Genomic DNA, 22,196 nt, shown 5'->3' on the forward strand with positions numbered 1-22,196 from the left:
GACATACTTCTTCCCTCCATAGTTTTGAAGTTTCAAGGTGTCTGAGCCAGTGCAGACAGAGGTGTGCATTTAACAGGGCTTTGTGCCTTCATGGTTTCCACAGATTTCAAAGCATTGCTTGTTCCTCTTCTAAATCCATTTGCTCACTGTCAGAGATTTGCGGATCATGATGTTGGATAACAAAGACTTGCCTACCTAAAAGTACCTGAGCAAAGATGGAATGGCGCTCTGAAGGCACATCAGGGAGGGGCTTTCAGGCCATACTTTCTGGTTTTGACTAGTCACCTTCTTCATTGAACTTAAGGTCAAACTCCGGTTTCTTCCACACTTCTCTTTCCTTTTCACCACATTCCCTCAACCATACAGCAGCCTTGCTTAATTGACTCCTGAATTTCCCTTTAATACAAGCTGAAACTCTTAATCGAGCCTCCACGGGTTATTAGGGGCTGAGTAGATAGCATGAATAACCCACTCCAGTATTCTTGCCTGGAGAATCCCCATGGACAGAGGAGCCTGGTGGGCTACAGTCCATGGGGTCGCAAAGAGTTGGACACGACTGAGCGACTAAGCACATGAATAAGCTAGGCCTGGCCCTTGCTTCTGAACACTTACAGTTTGGAGGGTGACGACAGCTGTCACATGCATAACTACACAAGCCGTGGATGTTGGGAAAAAGCATTGCCGAGTGCACTAGGGAGGTGGGGTGGGGTTGCCCTCCCTGGTATCTGGAGAGGAGTGATCACTTCCCCTGGACTTTAGCTCTGCTGGAACACGCAACTCTAGAGTCCTCCTCCTTGCCCTGGTTACTGTGCAGTAATGCACTCTGGAGCCCGGGCGTTCTAGCAGCCATATTGCGTTATATCATGTAGCCTTATTCAATTTCTCTTTGTTCTCTGGTTGTCTCTGTTGTGTTGCCAGCCTTGATATACGATCTTTTGTAAGAGTGCAGACAAATAAATCTTCCCAAAACTCTGGACTCCAGATGTCACATTCCCAACGAAACACTTCTTATGTCGCCCCCAACCCCCACCCCCACCCCCGCCCTGTGATAGGATATCCTTACAGGATAATGTCCAAACTCCTTAGTATTGCGCTCAGTATGCCACAGTTTGGCCTAACCTCAGCTCCCTTTCCATGTATGAAACCCTTTGCCGGAAGCAGGACCTGCCAACTCAGGACCCTTCCATATTCTAGGTGCAGTGTTTTCTCTGGGGCTCTGCTCATTTGCTTCCCCTTTAGCTTCCATAACTTCTCCCCAGCTCTGGCCATCTGTGGAAGTTTAATTCAAGTTTCACCTCTGGCACCCTTTCTCTGACTGTCTCAGCTCTTCAGAATGCCATAGTGCTTTCCAGAACCACAAACAGATCACTTACCCTATATTGTCCCTGTCTATAGTTTATATCTCTCTCTTCATGTCTCCCCGACCCGTCCAAACTATCAGAGGCTAGGCACCTTCTTTTCTGTTCCTTGTGATGTGGTCACCATGGTGCCGCTACAGATACAGGCTTGATGGTTGTAGGGCGGTAGGTTGGCTGTATCTGATTAACTGGTGTTAATCACAGAGTTTCTTACAGCGGCAGGCATGAACACACAGCCAGCAGATGGGGGGATAAATGGAAACAAATTAAACATGAATTTTCAATTGTTGTCCCTTCCCAGATTGCAACCTAGCTTTTTTAAAAGGAATTTTTAAAATTTTATTTATTTATGTATCTTAAGCTGTACTGGGTCTTCGCTGCTCCGTGGGCTTTTCTCTAGCTGTAGTTAGTTGAGACAACTCTCCAGTTGCTGTGCGCTGACTTCTCATTGAGGTGGCCTCTCTTGCTGCAGACGTTGTGGCTCCTGGCTCTAGAATACAGGCTCAATAACTGTGGCACACAGGCTTAGTTGAGATCTTCCTGGACCGAAGATCGAACCTATGTCTCCCGCACTGACGAACGGATTCTTTACCACCAGGGAAGCCCTCAACCTGATGGCTTACGGAAAAATCGGAATGAACTTTTTGGCCAACCCAATACATAGTTGATTTAGTACTTCCTTTTTATAGAGGATGACGTACGGTAGCTTTGTTGTTCAGTCACTCAGTCATGTCCGACTCTTTGCCACCCCATGAACTGCAGCTCGACAGGCTTCCCTGTCCTTCACCTCGGGAATACAGAAGCAGGGAGGGGGGTGAAAGAGAAAAGCAAAACTGAAGGAGGTAAGTCAGAAAGGAATGGAGTGAGCCCACATCAAAGAGCCCCAGGAGCCCTGGTTAGCATCCTGACTGCGTTTCTCTCTGGGTAACCTGGATAAGGCACATCTGGAGCCTGGTCTGTAGAGGGCAATTAGGACCCTGCCTTGCCTGCTCCTGGTCTGTTGGGAGGTCAAATGGAAGCAATTTGTAAACTGTAGGTGCACTGTGAATGGAAAGGAGGGTTGTTTCTATAAACAGCATCGTCATCACTTATCGTCTGAATCCTCCCAAAGCCACACTGCGGCAGGGGCATGGATCGATGGAGAGGCCTTTGTGACTAGAGGGGAGAGACCAGACTGGAAGGAGCCTGTGGTCAGCTGCTGCAGGCCCCGCATCTGTGCAAACGTTCTCCTGACCCGGAGGTGTTCCCCCAGGCCCGTGAAGGTGAAGAAGGGTAAGGTGTGTCGGCCCTGACTTTGCCTGTGATAGGCACAAAGGGGGTGTCACTTACCACGGTTATGATGGAGAGGTCCTGGAGGTCAGTGTGAGCCACAGGACTGGCTGAAGACCTGGGCTGTGGTCCCCTCTCCGCACTTGCCAACCGTGAATATTACATTCTAGAAACGTGGTATTAGCCAATCAAATGCCAGAGACTGAGTGCTTTATAGAAATGACCTCACTTCATCCCAGATACAAGTGAGGGGACAGGTTCAGGGATGTTAATAGAGCAGTTCAAGGGAACCAACCAAGTGAAAAGCAGGAGCTGGGGTTGGATCTCAGGCCTCTGCCAATGCTGAGCACTTAACCTCTATGCTCTGCTGCCTTCAACCTCTTGGAACCTCGGTCTCGCCATCTGTGCCCTGGGGATAATGATATCTACCTAGCTCGCTGCATGTGTGTGAGGATGTGGTGAGTGATTGGATATGAAAGGACTGCATGCACTACACTGTAGATGATATGCATGGATATTCACGGAGCATCCACGATACACCTGGCGTTGCTTTGGGTCTGGGATAATAAGATAGCCAGGGCATCAGCTCAGACTGAGGGTCCTTCTAGTCATATTCTCTTAACAGATAGACCTGCCAGAAAGTGGGAAGGGAAGGAAAAAAATGTAGCCATCTTAGAACAATTGTGTTTTCAGAAAGGAAAAAGCCATGTTAATGGGTAACCATTGCCCTTTAAATCCACCTTCATTCTCAAGTATAAATACCCAAATCAAATTAAGAGATTTAACAAATGTGGGCACTTTACAAAGACAGTTAAACAGAGAAAAGCAAAGAAAGTGCATTTATAAAAGAAAGAATCATGTCAGGACATTTTGATCAGTATAAAAAAGCAAGTCCCAGTTCTTGAAGGTGAGAAGTATGCAGTGGATGTAATATATCTAGATTTTGGTAAAATCACTCGAAGGAGAAATGGCCTGAAATCTTGCCTGAGAAATTAAGTCAAATTGGCCAGGGAGGAAGCTGTGCCATTCAGAATGAGAACTGGATGGGAGATGGGAGGGGAAGGGGGGTATGATGACATATGACCATAGGTCTCTGGGTGTGATGGGCTCAGGTGAGGAGACCCGATCTAGCCGTCAACACTTCATGATCTGGAAGAACGACTAAGCTCCTGATGATGACGTTCATACATGATGCTAAATTGGGAGGTGTCACCGTGATGGTTTGTGGAAGGAAGCGCAGAATAAGGGGATGGCAGTCAAGGTCAGGAGGCCACAGCGATGCAGGCTGGAAAAATGGGGGAGGATGCAGGCAAGGACAAGTGGAGGGAATTTCCTTGAGGACAGTCTGCAAACATTAAATGTATATATCTAGTAACATCAGGACAGGAATGAGAGCTGGAGATCTTAAGCTGTCCAGGGATTTATTCTTCCATGATTTAAGCTGAACATGAGCTTAAATCACACAGGAGCTGAATCACACAGGACTTATGTTGGGGATCAGCAAGGTACCTGAGCCATGGTGGGTATTTTAACAGCCGTGACCTGCCAGGTTGAGTCCCTTCCTTCCTCTTTGATGTGATGATCTTAGAGGCAGAACTACTGATGTTTAGAGTGTCATTACCTACTTGGGAGTTAGGGAGCTCATGTCGCACTGTGCATATCTGTATCCCGGCTCTGTTGCCTAAACTGCAAAATGGGAAAATAACCTGTAAAATATGAAAATAAGATACTTCGGAAGTTTTATAAGAACTAAATAATGGAATAGGTAGCAGCATGCCTGGTATGTGCTAAATGCTTAGTAAATATTACCTATTTATTATTGTTACTATATTTATCATCATCATCGTGGCCCTGAGTGCACAGTCTATATCTGTGGTGGAATATACCAACTGCACAGATAATGGTCTTTCTGTTAAAGTAGGGGAAGAAACATCCAGAGAATATGATCTGAAAACTACTCATAGAGTAAAAAGAGCATAAGTTCAGACATCCAGATTTTTTTCCAAACACTGCTATGGTGGTGGTGGTGGTGGTTTTGTCAGTCACTAAGTCGTGTCCAACTCTTGCAACCCCATGGACTGTAGTCTGCTGGGTTCCTCTGTCCTTGGGATTCTGCAGGCAAGAATACTGGAGTGGGTTGCCATTTCCTTCTCCAAAACTCTGCTATAGGCGACCTTGAATGAGTCACTTTACCTCCTTGTTCCTGTTTTCACATCTACAAACATCTGGGGATGAACCTGACCATCTCTGAGGCCCCTTCTAGCTCAAAAAGTTCATGAGTCTATACAAAAATACCAAGTGAGCCGGGCTTTGTATTGTTCAAGCTGCCAGGTTTGAAGCATATTTTCTTAACACATATCACTCTGCAGACCTATTCTCTACCAGCAGTTGCTACCCATGGGTAAGCTGACTCATACACTCTTAGCACTGAGCGTCTTGCATCCCCAAATCTCCTCTGTCCCCTTAGTACTGGGCAAACCGGGGTGGTTGGTCAGCCTCCTCATGGAATGAAGAATTGTCCGACTGTAGGAGTGTTGGATGACAGTCTAAATACACATCTGCAGGAACTGAGTAGTTCTGTTGAACCATGGGAAGCATCCTTAGGAAGCCATTCCACATTTTTCATGGGGCGTTATCTTAGCTTGGGCTGCTATCATAAAATTTCATCGACGGGGTGGCTTAAAGAATAGAAATTTGTGTCTCACGTTCTGAAGACTGGGAAGTCCAAGATCAAGGTGTGAGTCGATCCCATTCCTGGTGAGGGCTCTCCTTCTGGCTTGCAGATGGCTGCCTTCTTGCTGTGTCTTCACATGGTAGAGACAGATATCATTTCTGTCTCTGCATATAGTGGTTCTACTCGCATGAATTAATAACCTCCCAAAGGTGAAATGAAGTGAAGTCACTAAGTCGTGTCAAACTCTTTGTGACCCCATGGACTGTAGCCTACCAGGCTCCTCTGTCCATGGGATTTTCCAGGCAAGAGTACTGGAGTGGGTTGCTTTTTCCTTCTCCAGGGGATCTTCCCAGCCCAGGGATCGAACCTGGCTCTCCTGCATTGTAGGCAGACGCTTTACCATCTGAGCCACCAGGGAACCTCCCAAAGGCCTTGCCTTCAAATGTCCTCACGTAGGGGTTAAGGCTTACTATATGCTTTAGTGGAAGGGAACACAGTCAGTCCATAGCAAGATGGGCTGACCAAAGTTGCGTTATCAGGAGACGTGTTGCCACGGAGGTGCCGAAGGGTCCTCGTGCCTACCCCTCATGTCTGTACTGACCCAGTCCCACTTCATGCTTTTCCTTGGGGCTGCTTGGCTGCTTCCCATCTTGACATCGGGGCTGACAAGAGAGGAGTGAGTCTTCAAAGGGCACTGCTTCACAGGCTCAACATGTGTGAGGCTTCCTCCATAGAAAGAGTGAATTGAAAGAAGGAGTCGGTCCTGTTTTCCAGAGCTCTCTCTAGAATAACACGTTCACTTTGGGATCCTTCAGGGACTGGAAAGTGACAGATTGAAGGGTGCTGTGAGGGAGTCATCCAGATGATTGACAAGGGAGAGGAAGTAATTGATAAGAAAAAGAACAAAGGCCTGTGCATCTAGACAGGGTGCACGTGTGTGCGTGCAGGGCAAGAGAGGGTAACTAGGACAGGAAGGAGGAGAGAGGAGGCTGGGGCCAGGCATCCACAGAGGAATTGTGGATGGAGGTAAAGCCACTCCAAAGCTACACCCTTACACTTTACATTTATTTAGCATCTACTTACCCTGTGCCATCATCTGCTCCACGGGTGCTGTTACTGCTGTTGCTTAGTCGTTCAGTCGTGCCCAGACTCTTTGCAGCCCCATGGACTGTAGCCCACCAGGCTCTTCCGTCTGCGGGATTTTTCAGGCAAGACTACTGGAGTGGGTTGCCATTTCCTACCCTACAGGATCTTCCTGATTCAGGGATGGAACCTGCGTCTCCTGCATTGGAAGGTGGATTCTTTACCCCTGTGCCACCTGGAAAACCCACGCTCTAGGTGTGGCGAGTGCACAAAGATGGTACCATCCTTTCTTTGGTCTAGTGGAGGAGAAAGGCAGTGTGTGTAGTTGTGAAAAACAAGGATTTACTTACTAGCTGTGTTGCCTTGATCAAGTTACAAAACCTTTCCGTGCCTCAGTTTCCTTACCTGTAGAAGGAGCACAGTCATAGTACCTACCTAATAAATGTGAACATTGTATCAGTTTATATGTCTAAACCACTTAGAAGAACGCCTGGCATGTAGCTCATGTTACGTTATCCTTATCAAATGAACTAATGCATTCCAAGTGCTCAGTATATGACCTGACAGGTGCTAATCACTCAGTGAATGCTAGCTATTATTATTGTTGTTGTTGTTATTGTCATCAATAGTAATATATCAAAATGAGACATAGAAGAATTATGTTTATAGTACAAAGGTAACACAGCCAAGGCAAAGCCAGGTAAGAGCAAAGAACTAAGATCATCAAAATCTACTGTCAACCTAAAGGTGGTATTTGAATGGTGGGGAAAGGATCCATAGAGGTTTGCCTGCTGGGGAAAATGGAATCCTAGTTGAAGTAAATAACCATAAAAGGGGTCAAGGTCTGAGGCTATAGCTGGCAATTTGATCAGCCTAAAAAGGTTGGCTAGAGCTCTCTTTGGCTTTTTAGATGTGCACAGCAATCCCTGCTGCATTTGCTGATTAACACAGCAGCCAGCAGAAGATGCTATGTATCCTGCTTATTTTATTATTTACAGTTCAAATCCTAGGCTTGAACTGAGCACATTACCCTATTGTTCTTCAGTTACAAGGGTTTTTTTTTTGGTTGGTAGATTCATTGATTGATTCAATGATTTATTCATTTAACAAATATTCATGGAGTATCTATTACATGCTTTCTACTCTTATAGGTACTGGGCATATGACAGTGAGCCAAGAAACCGCTATTCTCGTGAGACTTCCATTCTAGTGGAAGAGGCAAGCAGCAAAAGGAAATATGTATATCAAGCAGTGATAAGTGTTCTGAAGAAAAATAATAGAGCAGCGTATAGTGATAGCACTGACAGGGCAAGGGTTGTAGTGTTTTAAACAGAGTGGTTGGAGAAGGTGGAGGCCTGAATGGAGTGTGGGCGATGTGAAGCACAAGTCACATGGATGGGTGAGGAACGAGTGTTGAAAGTGCAGAACAGGAGATGCAAAGACCCTGAGGTAGGGACACTGTCATTGTGTTTGAAGAATATCGAGGATGCTAGCAAGGCTGGAGCTAAATGAGTGAGGGGAGGCCAGTAAGGAATGAGACCAAAGAGGAAGCAGGGTGTATCAGTCAGGGTTCAGCCAGAAATGCAGAACCACTAGGAGGTGGAGCATATATATGGATAAATGTATCTCTGCATATATGGGTTTGTTGTAGGGATTTGGCATCATGCAAGAGTTAGTGGGAGCTGCTTGCATGTGTGAGATTGTCACTGTGTCTGCTGGAGCCTTTAGTCCACCAGGCAGGTAGTCAGGAAGGGAATATGGGTGTAAGTGATGGTTTGGGGGAGATCAAAGGTGGGTTGGCCCCCACGGCATGAGTTCCACAAGGATGGTCTGAAACCTGTGTTGGTTCTGGTCACCTCTGGTGTTAGTGGTATGGATATCCTGTAAAAGCTGGGGCCCTTCTTTCTTAATGAAGACACATACTTGCCCAGGATGAGGAGGCAGAGACACTGAAGGGGAACCCAAGGGGAGGGAGGAGCAGTTATAGGTTCAGCGCTGCTTCATGTGAATGAAGCAGATCAACAGATTGGTAACACTGTGTACGAGCTACCGCTGTTCTTCCATCATGCGGATCCCTCAAGAATCTCCCCTGGGGCCCAGCCAATGTGGAAACATACAAGAAAGGGAATTCTGGGAAACTTAGTTCAGCCTAGCCAAGCTAATACATTACAAAGCCACCACATGGGATGTGTGGATGAGGGTTCCTAGGAAATCTAGAAAAAGATCCTCATGAGACTTCCTTGACTATTTGCCCAATAGACAATGACTCCTTAAAGCTGTTTCTCAGAGTGAGATCCCTTTGGTTTTCCAGCAGTTTACCCAAGTGCCCAGATGGTAGCTAACAGGGAGGAGATTTGATTCACATTCCCTGGGGAGGATGACTTTAGTTGCATCAATCATCATTAGCCACAGCATCATATTCAGCTATTTGATGCAACAGAATTTGATTGACGTAATTACTAGACAAAAAAGACAAACGATTAAATAAGAACTTGGCTCTGGGGAATTAAAAGAAGTGCTAATGCAAATGAGACGACTATCCAGTTCAATTTGATCATTCATTTGTTTAGTCATTCATTCCCCAAATATTTGTGCTCAGCACAGGCACAGTAATGGGCTATGTTTGGACGTGAAGCATAAATTCTGTAATACCAAGTAAACTTTCGTTAGGCTAAACGCCAGGGATACAGAGATGGACGCTGATATTAGGAACTTTCCAGATATGTAATTTTATTCCAAGTAGAGGTATGCCCAGGGAGGAAGATGCCACCAGCAGGAAGTGTGTAAGTCTCTCTGGGCAAAGGGGCATAATGTCCTACCTGCATATACGATGGTGTCCTCACTCTCAGACTGCTTATGGTCTAGTTGAGGAGCCCATGGGTACATAAGGCAAGGGACTGTCTTATAAGTGCAAACCTGGGCTACAGGGAAAGCACAGCTGGAACTGGGTAGAGGGTGGGGAGAACACTCCACCTCATGACCCGGTCAAGCTTTGAAAACCAGAGATTTTATCGTGCTCATCTCAGAAGCTGCACAGCTTCTAGAGACTTGTCCTTTTACAGGAAATATCCCACTCAAAAATAGTGTGTTTGGCAGAAGCTTATTCTCCCGCAATCTTTGCCTTTGTCTGCAGTGTGTTAAAATAAGAGAGCTTCTGATTCAGAGGAGTTATAAAAATAATATAGTAATTACAAAGTTCACTTTCGTGACTCACTTTGCTCTAAACTGTGGCAGTCTTCAGGGAAACCTTCTCGGAGTTAAAAATCCCACTTGCTGTTTATATTTCGAAAGTGCCCATGGATCCAAAATTTCCAGATTGACTCATTTGACAGCGTGGGGGAAGGGGTGGGTGCTGGGATGATGACAGTTTTCAATGTTTGTAGATGTCTCTTTAAAAAGGCAGGAAATAAATTGGCTGATTTGTCGTGCTTACATCACGTGCAATGCTTGATCACAGAGTACCTTGTTTCGGATTTGTATTTATTTTTCCCTCCCTCCCCTCCTGTCTAATTGCCCTCTCCAGAATGGAGGCTTCCACTACCTTTTGGCTTCATTAATGGCTTTCATTTTCATTAAGAGCTTTGCGCTAATGGACTGTTATAAAATGCACAGTTGTTTGTTGCATTCACCGCCAAATGACTCTCATCCTATTGACAATTTCCTGCATCAGGCCAAAAAGAAAGGGGCCAGGGGGTCGGAGTGGGAATGAGAAGTTTCCAAACAGGAGAGACACCTGCTTCTGTCCTTGGATTTCTTCAGGCAAAGTGGGATCGGCACCTGGAATTCCATGAGTGTTTTCTACTCACTCTCTTTGAAATGCCTCTCGGTCGGCAAAATGTACTGAAGGAAGAAAATAGGAAGCCCGTTTTTCTCATATATTTTAGAATTTGAGAGTAGTTGGCAGTGCAACTTGCAGAGGTCTCTCACGGAGGAACACTGATGATGACAGGGTGTCACCAACCTTGCTCCAAAGATGCACACGTTGATTGTTACTGCTGTTGTAAGCAGCTAAATAATTGGTGCTTGTTGAATTTTACTCGAGGTGTGCCATTCCATATGCAATGGAAGGCCCGATGTTGTTGAATGGTTTCAGAATTTGATTTCTTTGTAAAGTAGACTGGGCTCTGTGCTCCTGGTACCATAGCTAAATAGACACGATTTTAAAATCTTGGAGCTTTAAGTAAGCTTAGAGATAATTAATTCAACGCCCTCTCCCATTTTCCTGAAGCTGACAGAGATTAAGTGACTGGTAAGTGTAAGCTAGATGTTAGCTGGGGCCAGTCTGACACTAGGAGGTTTGGTGAGCATCACTTTTGATTCCCACCCCTAGCCTCTTTCCTGGTCTCTCTTTCTGAGCCTGTCTTCTCCAAAACACCAGAAACATTCTTCCTCTTGTTTCAGATGGGATGAGCCCACCCAGCTTCAGGTGGCCACAGTACCCTCGTCCTCCACTCCAACCTGTTTCCCAAACAAATTTAAAACTTTTTCAGGGCACTTACAATGAACAAAATTTTCTCTATCATGTTACATTAATCACAGACATGGTCTAAAATGCAGGTTTTTAATTTTCAAATCTCTGTACTTTTCACAACATAATGTATTTGCTTTAAATAAGATATTCTGTGTGAGTAAAGCCATCATCATGTGATGTTACTGATGACATACTTATGTTTCATTTAAATTTGTCACATGTGTTGCCCCTCACAGGAGGAAGCAAAGATCAGTTAACATTTTAAAAAATTTTATAAGTTTTTTTAACACCAGAAACATTTTGTATTGGGGTATAGCCGATTAACAACGTTGTGGTAGTTTCAGGTGAACAGCGAAGGGACTCAGCCATAAGACCAGTTAACATTTTGATGGGCTGAAACCTAGAATCTAGGCTTAAAGTCTTTACAATAACTAATTATTAAAATCTTTGCAATTAGGTATTTTGAGTATGTACTTAATATAGATCGTATTAGCTGATTGACACCTTTGCAGATGGAATGATAGCATATACAAGTGTGCAAGTCATTGTTTCTTCACTAATACCCATTTCCCCTTGGTAAATAAAAAGATATTGGTAAGTTTTCTAGCATTTTTCAGTTTTATGTTCTCATCTAGTTTAAACAGTAGAGCCAGAATCTGCTTGCTTTTGTGTTTGAACATGCAAATTCTGAAGGGTCAGGAGACTGGATCCTATATTTTATGCAAGGTATTTGGCTTGGACATGAGCCTATAATGTCAAATAATAACCACAAGGATTTACAAAGCCCAGTTTGAGAAAGGTCACCAAAATGTATAAGCTGACTTTGAGAGTAGATGCTGTAGGCTTGAAATGAGGATGATTAAATCTTAAACCTTCACTAAAGTTTGGAAAAGTCTGGCCGGATGTGAGTTTTTAAACACGGAGGGGTGATCAGCCTTCTTTTCTCATCATGACCTTAAACTTATTTCTCAGTTCAGCTACTGAGTACTATCTTTAAAAGGACTGTTCTTTTAAAAAAGAAACATAAGTTGTACCTTGCCAGTGTTTGAGTATATGAGTGATAGTCGCTCAGTCGTGTCCAACTCTGCAACCCCATGGACTGTAGCCTCCCAGGCTCCTCTGTCCTTAGAATTCTCCGCATATGATGAGATGGAAAAGAGATACATGAAATGAAAAGACAGATGTGAAAATATTCCAGGGTCCCAAGATGCAAAGCATCTAGAATAGAGAGAACAAGATGAATGTGGTGCCCTCAATCTCAACTACAAAAAAGGCAGAGTGTTTACCAAATCTTTGAAAAAGCTTTCTTCCCAGAAAAGATCAATTTTAGCTGAATGCAATCCAGAAATTTGTGCTTGAAGGCTGCTTCCTGGAACAGGTAGCCCAGAGTTCCAGGATTCGTGGCCTGAGTAGGAAGTACTCTTCACTTCCTGGGTGTGGCTGGCACCTGAAGGATGATGACTGGCATACCTGGAAATCGGACAGCGTGTGGAGAACTAGCTGTTTTTGTGTGATTCATGTGAACGTGCGTGATCACTCCACATAACATAAATTTGTCCTGAGATCCAGAATTTCAACGTGGTGCCCATCTATCAGTACTCTGTTCTAGAGGTTACCTTAAAACAAGGGCCACCTCATTATATCCAGGGAGGCCAGTTAGAAGGAAAATCATAGAGTAGTTGAGAGTTAACTCTCTCTGGAGTTTGTTCTTGAGAAATGACCATGACTGTTGGAGCTAAACCAGCCTGAAGTCAGAACCCGGACTCGGTGCTTATTCGCTGTGTGACTGGATGAGTCATTTAACCTCCCCGAACCTTAGTTTCCTCTTCTAAAATGGGAGTAATAAAGAGAAAATTATCAGGGTGTTTTAGTTCACGCGTGTGTTCATGTGTGTAAAGCAGGTAGCAGAATACCTGGTACAAGTCAGACCCTCAAAGTTTGTTTCTCTTTACAGGGGCTTCCCTGGTGGCCCAGATGGTAAAGAATCGGCCCGCAATGTAGGAGACCTTGGTGTTGTTTTTTTTTTCTTCTTTATTTCTCTTTAATTCTTTTCCTCCTCCTCTACCAACTCTTTTCTTCTCTACATCAAGCCCCTATACGATGCTACATTTTCACAGAGCTATGCTCTCATGCTGACCCTGCCATGGACCTGGCTGACAAGGCTTCAAGTATCATCTAGGACCTGGGCTTCCCTAGTGGCTCAGATGGTAAAGAATCTGCCTGCAACGCAGGAGACCCAGGTTCGATGCCTGGGTTGCGAAGATCCCCTGGAGAAGGGAATGGCAATCCACTCCAGTATTCTTGCCTGGAGAATCCCATGGACAGAGGGGCCTGACGGGCTACGGTCCATGGGGTCACAAAGAGTCAGACACGGCTGAGTGACTAACACTTATAACCCAGGCATAACACCTATAACCCTTTGGAGGCACTTTAGAACTTTGAAAACTCATTTTGACCCAAAGGAATGAATCTCTAATGGTGAAACTTCTGTTTTCTGGCTTGCTGATATGATGGTCAGTTTTGTGTGGGGCCGGTACCATCTTGATATCACAAATTATGAACTTCTGAACTCTTTTTTTCTTTTAAACCCTTTTCTTCATGTGGCCTTGCCTACCTACCTGTAGAGCCAATCTGGCTATGAAATGGAGGGCTCCTCAGGACTGTTTTAATCAGAAATTTAAAAAACTTACAGTTACTGTGCCAGTGCTTGCGTGCCACCGGGACTGTGCACAGCTTCATCAGTAAGTTTACTACACTGGGCCTTTCCAGAGACTGTGCTGCTTGATTCAGTCCCTGAATAAATTTGCAAGTGCTAATCTAGTTGTTGCTGGAGAACATCCAAACGTAGGGCAGGACTATTTTCCCTAGATTGTTAGGCATTAGATTGGCAGGGTCTGGGGCCCTGGTAGGTTCTGCAGGCCTGGAGGGAGGTTGGTCAGCCAGGCAAGTTCAGGGGGAAGGAATTGCTGGGGAGCGCGTGGTAGGGGAGGCCTCTGAAATCAGTGCCGTGAGGGATTTGCACTGTGACTTCCAAATCCAGATCCAACAGAGATTTCCTGAGTGCCTCCTGTCTGCCAGGCACCGTGGTAAGCAGTAGGGATGTGTAATGAGAGCATAAGACCAACGGAAACATTCCTGCTCACTCTGGGCCTTACAGCCTGATGACGGGGGTCGGGGGGAGAGGTGGCACAGTGGACCAGTGAAGTGTGGGGTGGGAGTGTGTGTGACAAACAGGACACACTTTTATATGAGACATTATGGAGAGTGCAATACTGGAATGAGGACTACAGGTACCATCTTGATACAGATACAGGGGGAGGTAGAACACGCCTACCAGGACTTGGAGTGGAGAGTGACCAGTGAAGGGTGGGGTGGGAGTGTGTGTGACAAACAGGACACACTTTTATATGAGACATTATGGAGAGTGCAATACTGGAATGAGGACTACAGGTACCATCTTGATACAGATACAGGGGGAGGTAGAACACGCCTACCAGGACTTGGAGTGGAGAGTGGTCTGGGTAGAAGAAATAAGTTGGCAAAGTCTGTAAGGTGGGAAGCCTTCCTGACCTGCTTAGGAACAACCAGGAAGCTTGTATACCTGAAGCAGAGTAAACAAGAGAGAGAAATAGGAGATAATTCAGGAAGCAATAGTACAGGTTTCCCTGGTGGCTCAGATGGTACAGCGTCTGCCTGCAATGTGGGAGACCCGGGTTCAATCCCTGGGTGGGGAAGATCCCCTGGAGAAGGAAATGGCAGCCCACTCCAGTACTCTTGCCTGGAAAATCCCATGGATGGAGGAGCCTGGTGGGCTACAGTCCACAGGGTCACAAAGAGTCAGGCACGACTGAGCGACTTGACTTTCGCTTTCAGGAAGTAAAGGTGGGTGACATGTCCCCTAGAAACAAGGGAACCTCTTAGGAGGCTTCCAGGTGAGAGATTAGGGCTTGGGGCCAGGGTGGCAATAGTAGGATGAGAATAGTCAATCATGTGTGAGTGCTGAGTCATTTCAGTTGTATCCGACTCTGTGACCCTATGGACTGCAGCCTGCCAGGCTCCTCTGTCCATGAGGATTCTCCAGGCAAGAATGCTGGAGTGGGTTGCCATGCCCTCCTCCAAGGGATCTTCCTGACCCAGAGGTCGAATCCCTGACTCTTATGTTTCCTGCATTGGCAGGTGGGTTATTTACCACTAGCGCCACCTGCTAGAAGCCCGAGAAGAATCATATTCTGGGTTTATTTGGAAGGCAGAGTTAATAAATAGGGTTTGCTGTTCCATTAAGTGTGGCGAGTGAGAAGACAGGGGTCAGGGATGACTCCAAGGCATTTGTCCTGAGCAACAGGAAGGAAGACAGTGCCCTTGACCAGAGGAGGAGACCGGGCTGTAGGAGGGGACAGTTCAAGGGGAAAGAGCTGGAGCTTAGTTGAATCATATGGAATCTGAGATCTCCAAACCTGGATTTGACATCCAAGGGGAGAGGTCAAGGAGGCAGTGGGTTTGAGGTTGAAGTTCAGGGAAGAGGTTGGACCAGAGATGTAAATCTGAGGGTCATCAGGATATGGACAGCAGTTAAAGCCAGGACACTTTCCAGAATCACTTCCTTTTAGTGAGATTTCCCATCCTTTGACAGAACTCACATTCCCCCAGGGTCGATTTGAGATAGCTTCCTGCCAGAGCTGCCTTCTACTTTGTCCATGTGTCTGGGGTTTATACCTGGCTGGATTCAGGTGTCTTTGAAGTGAAGGGTCTGCTTCCCAAGGAGGATACAAAGTGATCTATGGAGATGTTAGGATGAACAGGCTAGAAATATTTATCTTTGATCCTGTTTTAATATTTTTGTCTGTGAGTGTGTGCATGTTCAACTGTATGTGTGTGCGCTCTAATACACCTACTATGTGGTTACAGCATATGAAAGAAGTTGACGCTTCTTGAGAATGTGTGTTTATAAACTTCTAACAAAGTGGAAGATTAAAGAAGTGTACAGACCACCATCTGGATGAAGGAGGTTGGGGACATCTGTTGATTGAGGAGCTCTAGATGGATGGGTGGGAATCAGGGAGTAATCACTCCCCATGAAGGAACAGGAAAGGGAGGGTGAGTTGACGATGGGCACAGGGTGGCAAACTTCTCAGGACCCCCTCAGGCCCAGGAGATAGCTCTTACTCAGGTAAAGAGGGGAGGTGTCCTTCTAGGATCTCATGTCAAGAACCACTGTTTTCTAGACCACCATTGCCCCCATGGAATTCCTGATGGGAAACAGCCCAACTTATTTCTCTTCAAATTCCTTTTGAGTTGGCTCAGATGTTAATGAATCTGCCTGCAATGCAGGGAGACATGGGTTCAATCCCTGAGTCAGGAAGATCCCTTGGAGAAGGGAATGGCAACCCACTCCAGTATTCTTGCCTGGAGAATCCCATGGACAGAGGATCCTGGTGGGCTACAGTCCATGGAGTCACAAAAGAGTCAGACGTGACTGAGTGACCTTCAGAAAACACTCTTCTAATCTCAGGTCTGCACTTGATGAAAATAATTGGGAAATGCCAAAGGGTGAGCAATGTTTCCCCCGGGAGGGAAGAGGCTGTTGCATTTTCCAAATCTCTGTCTCTCTCTTTTAGACTTCTTTTTAAAGAAAAGCTTCAAGTCCCAACTATTGTCTGTGGTCCTCAGGCACTTTTGTCAGTTCTTTTGCGGTTATCTTTTCATGTGTTTAGAGTTACTTCTCAGGCTAGACTGCACAAACCTTGAGGGTAAGAGCTCTACCAGCTCCTTCAGGCTCCTTTGCTGTTATTCTTACCTTTCAGTGCCCTGCACCTTGTGGGTGTTGAATGATGACATGTTGACCGATGACTCTATCATGGGTGTAAGAGTCTCAATGATAAAATCAAGTGAGAGCAGTGATTAAACAGTTCACAATAGCCAGGATCCTTCCAGGGAGGAAGGCAGCCATCACCTGCTCACCTCCATCCCCACCTCCACCCCCTTTGGCTGGCATGAGGCTCCTGGAGTCTGCTGAGGTCTCTGGAACAGGACAGAAATGATTTCAGAAATGGAAGCCTCTCTCCGTGGAAAGCCCTGTTTCCGGCTCCATGAGATGTAAATCTGGGAGCCGGTGGGGAAGGTGCAGGCAGTCACATGAGGATCGTGGGCAATCACGAGATAGAACATCGTCAGGATAGGCAGAACCCCGACTCGGATGGCTTTGTCTGGGTTCTCGGTTGCTCCCTGTTTTCCATTTTATAAGGAGATTCCTCAAAGCAGACTCAGAAGAACATGCTTTGGATCTGGGTCTTCAAACTCCAGAGCTCCTCAGAATCACTGGGGAAGCAATTGAAATCCAGATTCTTGGGCCTCCTCTCCCAGAGAGTCTGATTCAATAGGTCTGGTGTGCGGGCCCAGGTATCTGCCTTTTTTGTAATATAAACAATCAACGTGGGTGGTTCTGGAGACCACACTTAGAGAATTACTGCACTTTTACTTGGAGTTGTGGGTGAGACGTGGGTCTGGGTTCTTTGAATCGATCTGATTGTCTTGAATGTGTTAATTATCCCTTTGCCAGAAGCTGCCTTGTCTCCCGCGTCCCTGGTCCTTATGTGACTTTAAACTGTGGCTGCTTTCCCAGGCCTGAGCTTGAACTGGTATTTTAGAAGGCAGAAGGGACAGGCCGATACATTCATTAATTTAGTAAGTGTTTACTGAGCATCTGCTTTGCTCCAGGCCCTGTTCTAGGTACTTTGGTTAAACAGAGGTGAATAAGACCAAGGCCCTGTTCTCCTGAAGCATCTGTTCCAGTAGGCTTCTGGGTCTCTATTTGTGTTCCCAGAAGGGGTCTCTTTGAGGCTCTGAAACAGTGCCAGGACTTCGGGTTAGCCTGTGTGTGCCTGGCGCTCACGCAGAGGTAGGCGTTCTACTCCTCAGTTTATGGATGAAGAGGAAAGGAAGAGCCTGTAGGGGGTAAGTGACTGGTTTTCATAATGGAGGTGCAACAGGTATGGTGTGCTTCCAGTTCCTGCCTATTGTAAGCACTTACTTAATGTTCAAAAGGGTAGATGTTCACATATGACCACCCCAGGGCTCCCTCTTATCTGCCCTCCCGTGCGATCACTTTTTGGGGAGACGGCTGGGGGACAGCATTCTGTTTGGAAGCATTGCACTGGGACAACGGCTTTCTGCCAGGGTTAGGGCCAGTCACTCAACCCTACATGCCTCCATCGTGGCATTTGAGTCAGGTGGATGTTTATAGCCCAGGTCCTGCTCCAATTTTCTAGAATTTCTAATTTCTAAGAATTTTCTGGAATTCAGTCTAAGCCCTGACTTTTGTCTCTTTAGTGTCTGTCTCAGTGGGATCTTGAGATGTGAAGTTGTAGCTTACTATAATTTTTCACTTCTAGGGGTAGGTATCAAATGTGCCTGCAGAGCAATGGAACATCCTTGGAAGTGGAGAGCAAAGAAGCAAATGAAAGAGGGAGATAGTGGGTTCCCCGATGGTGCAGAAAGAGGGACATGACCTCCCTCTCCTTGACCTTGAGTTCAACCATTTTCACACCCCCTAAATTCTGCTGTCTCGGGGTAAAGCACTGTCACTCACCCTAGTTCTGGATCTTGTTAGGGTGGAACTAGCAAGGATAATTAGTGGAGGAGGCAATGGAGGTTACTGGAGAAAAGAAGGCAATGGAGAGAGTAGGGGCAGAGGGAAAGCAAAGCTGCTTTGGGGATGACGAAGTGAACAGTGAGCTGGGCCGAGGGACACCTTCCTGCCTCTGTCATTGGGAGGGAGGCGGGCAGACTTCAATCGACTGGTGGCTGTGTGCCTCTGTACACGGCCTACCTGGAGCTGCAAACGCTGTCTGACACCGTGTTAGACAAAGCGCTGGAGACTTTCTCTAAAGACTTTCTCTACATGAAACTTCTTTCTGTCAAGCATCTTAATTTATTTTACACTCCTGGAGCCCTCCAAAGGCCACACTGTATGGTATTGATATTATTCTCCCAGGAAGTTGGCATCTTTATTGTTTAACTCCCTGTGTTTAGAGTATATACAGATGAACAGATGAATAAGGAATTGTTTAGGGCAATAAAATTGGCAGGAAGATGGGCTCACAGTCAAAGCCTAAGACCCTGAGGGTCATTTCTGACCCAGTTTAGGCTCTTCTGGAGCGCGGGACTTCAGAGTACTCCGGGGGGGTGGTGGCTGTCGGGTGAGCACCTGCAGGTGGATGAAAAGTGAGGGCAAATGTTGTATATTCCTCTCCTCCCTTTGGTGATTAGGTTGTTATTGCTAAGAGTTGAGCCAGACCTTTCTGCCCTCAAAGAATAAATCATCCCCAGGAGAGTAAATATCGTCCACGGACATATTTATGATTCCCACCAGCTCTGCCCTTTAAGCTGCTTCTCTGTAACATTTCCGTTAAAGCTGCACCATCCGATACAGTGGTCACTAGCCACATGTGGCTATTTATTTTCCAATTAACTAAAATTAAATTTAAATTTCCATTTCCCCCTCGCACTAGTCACATTTCAAGTGCTTATAGCTACACAGAGCTGGCAGCCAATGTCACAGACAGAGCAGAACCGCAGAACATTTCCATCATCGCAGACGTTCCTATTTGACCCAGCTGCTTCAGAGTCCTTGAGGGGCTGGGACTTCCTTGGCCTGTGTTTGCAGATGGGGAGATGGGCACCTTCCTTCTCAGTGAGCCTGGTCATTGCCACAGACTGAGGGCCACCTGATGGCCAGTCCACGAGTGGAAAAGACAGCCAGGGCAGCAGGTGGCACAGAACCTGCAGGAGTTCAACAGTTGGTAAAATAAGCTACAGTGAAAGGATGAGGACTAATCAACTCAGGGGTGAATTAGATTTGAAATAAATAGGAGCAGAATGCAGGCCCAGGAAAATACAGCTATTGCGACTTTTAGGTTAAAATCTGGGACTTTGTAGTTGAACACCTGAAGGTGTCTTTGTGGTGTCTCTGTTCCCCTTATTTTAGAGATGAGGAATTCTTATTTTAGAGGTAGAGTGATTTGTGCAAGGCAGTGGAAGTGGTTAGCCTGACAGTAGGATCTAGAGCATGCTGATTTTGAATTCTTTGTCATTTTTTATTGGACCACATTGCCTCTCAAAGAAAAGATGAAGTCCTAGCCTGATGGGCCGTAATGAGTTGCTTTTCTCTTCTGATGAAGACCCCTGTCAGGGCAAGTGGACTCATTGCCTGGGAGGTCTTTGACCCTGCTAAGCTGTGTGACACCCAAGTTGTAGAAGTTGGAGGGAAGAGGTAGTTACTGTTTTTGAATATTTATCATATACTAGATACCAGGTCTTTTCAATATAGTGTCAATTGGGTAGCAGATATTATTTTTCTCATTTTTAACAGATAAAGAAACTGAGGCTCAGAGAAATTTTGAATCTTGCCCAAAGTCCCAAAGCTAGTAAGCAGATGGGATACAAATTTAGGTGTGTGCTATTCCAAAGCCTGGTCTTTGCACCGTCCACAGTGCTGTAATGAGCAAACCTGGTGGTAACAAGGTGAGAGAGCTGGGACCCTGGAGGGGAGGTGCACATGTGGCATTACCTGTGTCTGAGCATGTGAGTTGGGAGGGATGCCAGCAGACCCTGGGTCAGCCCCTTCCCACATATAGGATTCTTCCAGCCATGTATGTGAGGAGAAAAGAAATAGTTTTGGAGTGGGATGGACAAATGAGGCTGCCAATTTCTTTGCAGTCCAACTGCATGAGTCAAAAAGGGATGCCTTTTTTTAAACTGGTGGCAGAGAAGACTGCCCACCTGATCCCTGCTCTTAGCACATGTGAGCCCTGGATGCTGAGATCAGATAAAAGCAAATATCTTTATGCTACCACATTGGGTCCAGATACTAGTGCCAGGGATTTGCATAATGAGGATGTTAAGGGGCAGGTTTTCTGGAGTTTCTGAAGAAGGGAAACATAGATGGAGAACAGTGAGATGACAAGTGCCCACAAAAGAAGAGAGATTTTAGACTCCTCCTTTTAACACAGAGTCTTCAGTAACTGAGAAGACAAGTTGTATTCATTTTGCCAACAGCTTAAATTCATGGAGGCAGCGGAGGTGAAGGGAAGAAAAGAATGCTGTTCATAGCTTAGAAAGCAGTTCTCATCCCATGGATTGCACTGGTTCCTGGGAGAGAAATACCAGCTCATCAAAAGCTTGGTTTGCAGCTGTGAGCCCAAAGAAGAACTGAGAAAACCAGCCACCACTGTGGTAGACAACAGAATTGCATCCTCCAATATACTGAGTGGAGGAAAGAAAAGCCATCTTGTCCTGAGAGGACTTATCCAGTCCTTCTTAGGACGCCTTGGATAGATCTGAAGATGGCTATTTCCTTTGCCAGATTCAGCCTTAAAGAACGGGACTCTTCAGAGTGAAACCAAGTGTCTCATCTGGGGACAGGGCCAGTGTATCTGTTATTCACTGCTGTGTAACACAAAGATTGCTTGCAATAGTAATTTGTTAATTCTCATGATTCTTTGGGTTGACTCATGAGTTCTGCCTTGAGTACTACTACTGGGGTCACCTGTATAGCTTCATTTATTTGGCAGTAAGGCTGAGCTAGAAAATCAAGGTTATTCTCACCCATCTGGCACCTCAGTTCTCCTCCATGTGGCTTCTTATCTTCCAGGGCCTCTCTGTACAGCCCCTCTCCAGTAGGGTAGCCTGGGCTCCCTTGTAGCATAGTAGTTGAGTCCCAAGATAATGAAAGTGGAAATTGTCAGTGTCTTTTAAAAAAAGCTCTTATTGGAGTATAGTTGAATTAAAATGTTGTAATAGTTTCAGGTGTACAGCAAAGTGAATCTATCATACATATATACACATCCACTCTGCTTTGATTCTTCTCTCGTATAGGCCATTACAGAGCCTTGAGTAGAGTGCCCCATTTTACACAGTGGGTCCTTATTAGTTATCTCTTTTATGTATAGCAGCATGGGGGAAGCCTGGCATGCTGCCGTCCATGGGTCGCAAAGAGTTGGGCATGACTGGCGACTGAACAACAACAGCAACAGTGTGTGTGTGTGTGTCAGCCGCAACCGTCCAATTTATCTCTCCTCCCCTCCACTTACCCCTGGTAACCATGTTTATTTTCTACATCTGTAACTCTGTTTCTGTTTTGTAGATAAGTTCATTGGTACGCTTTTTTAGATTCCACCTATAACTGATATCATATGATATTTGTCTTTCTCTGTCGAGTGTCTTAAGGGCTAACCTTGCAACTGGCAGAGCATCACTTCTGCTGTTTCCTGTGGATCAAAGCACGCCTCAAGGCCAGCCGAGATTCATGGGACAGAAAATAGGCTATTCCTCTTGGTGGGAGAAG

At 45.7% G+C, this 22,196-nt stretch overlaps 1 protein-coding gene and 1 non-coding gene across 2 annotated transcripts in view; one reads left to right on the plus strand and one right to left on the minus strand.

The window, feature by feature from the left end:
• NRXN3 (neurexin 3) overlaps positions 1-22,196 on the plus strand; it is a 1,799,700-nt gene that overhangs the window by 157,472 nt on the left and 1,620,032 nt on the right. The window lies entirely within an intron of this gene.
• On the minus strand, positions 5,648-5,719 carry TRNAC-ACA (transfer RNA cysteine (anticodon ACA)). The gene has a single exon. It is a non-coding gene; the product is annotated as a tRNA-Cys (tRNA).

Source organism: Giraffa tippelskirchi, chromosome 7, assembly GCF_054371585.1.
Source record: "Giraffa tippelskirchi isolate mGirTip1 chromosome 7, T2T-mGirTip1v1.2.pri, whole genome shotgun sequence".
Lineage (NCBI taxonomy): Eukaryota > Metazoa > Chordata > Mammalia > Artiodactyla > Giraffidae > Giraffa > Giraffa tippelskirchi.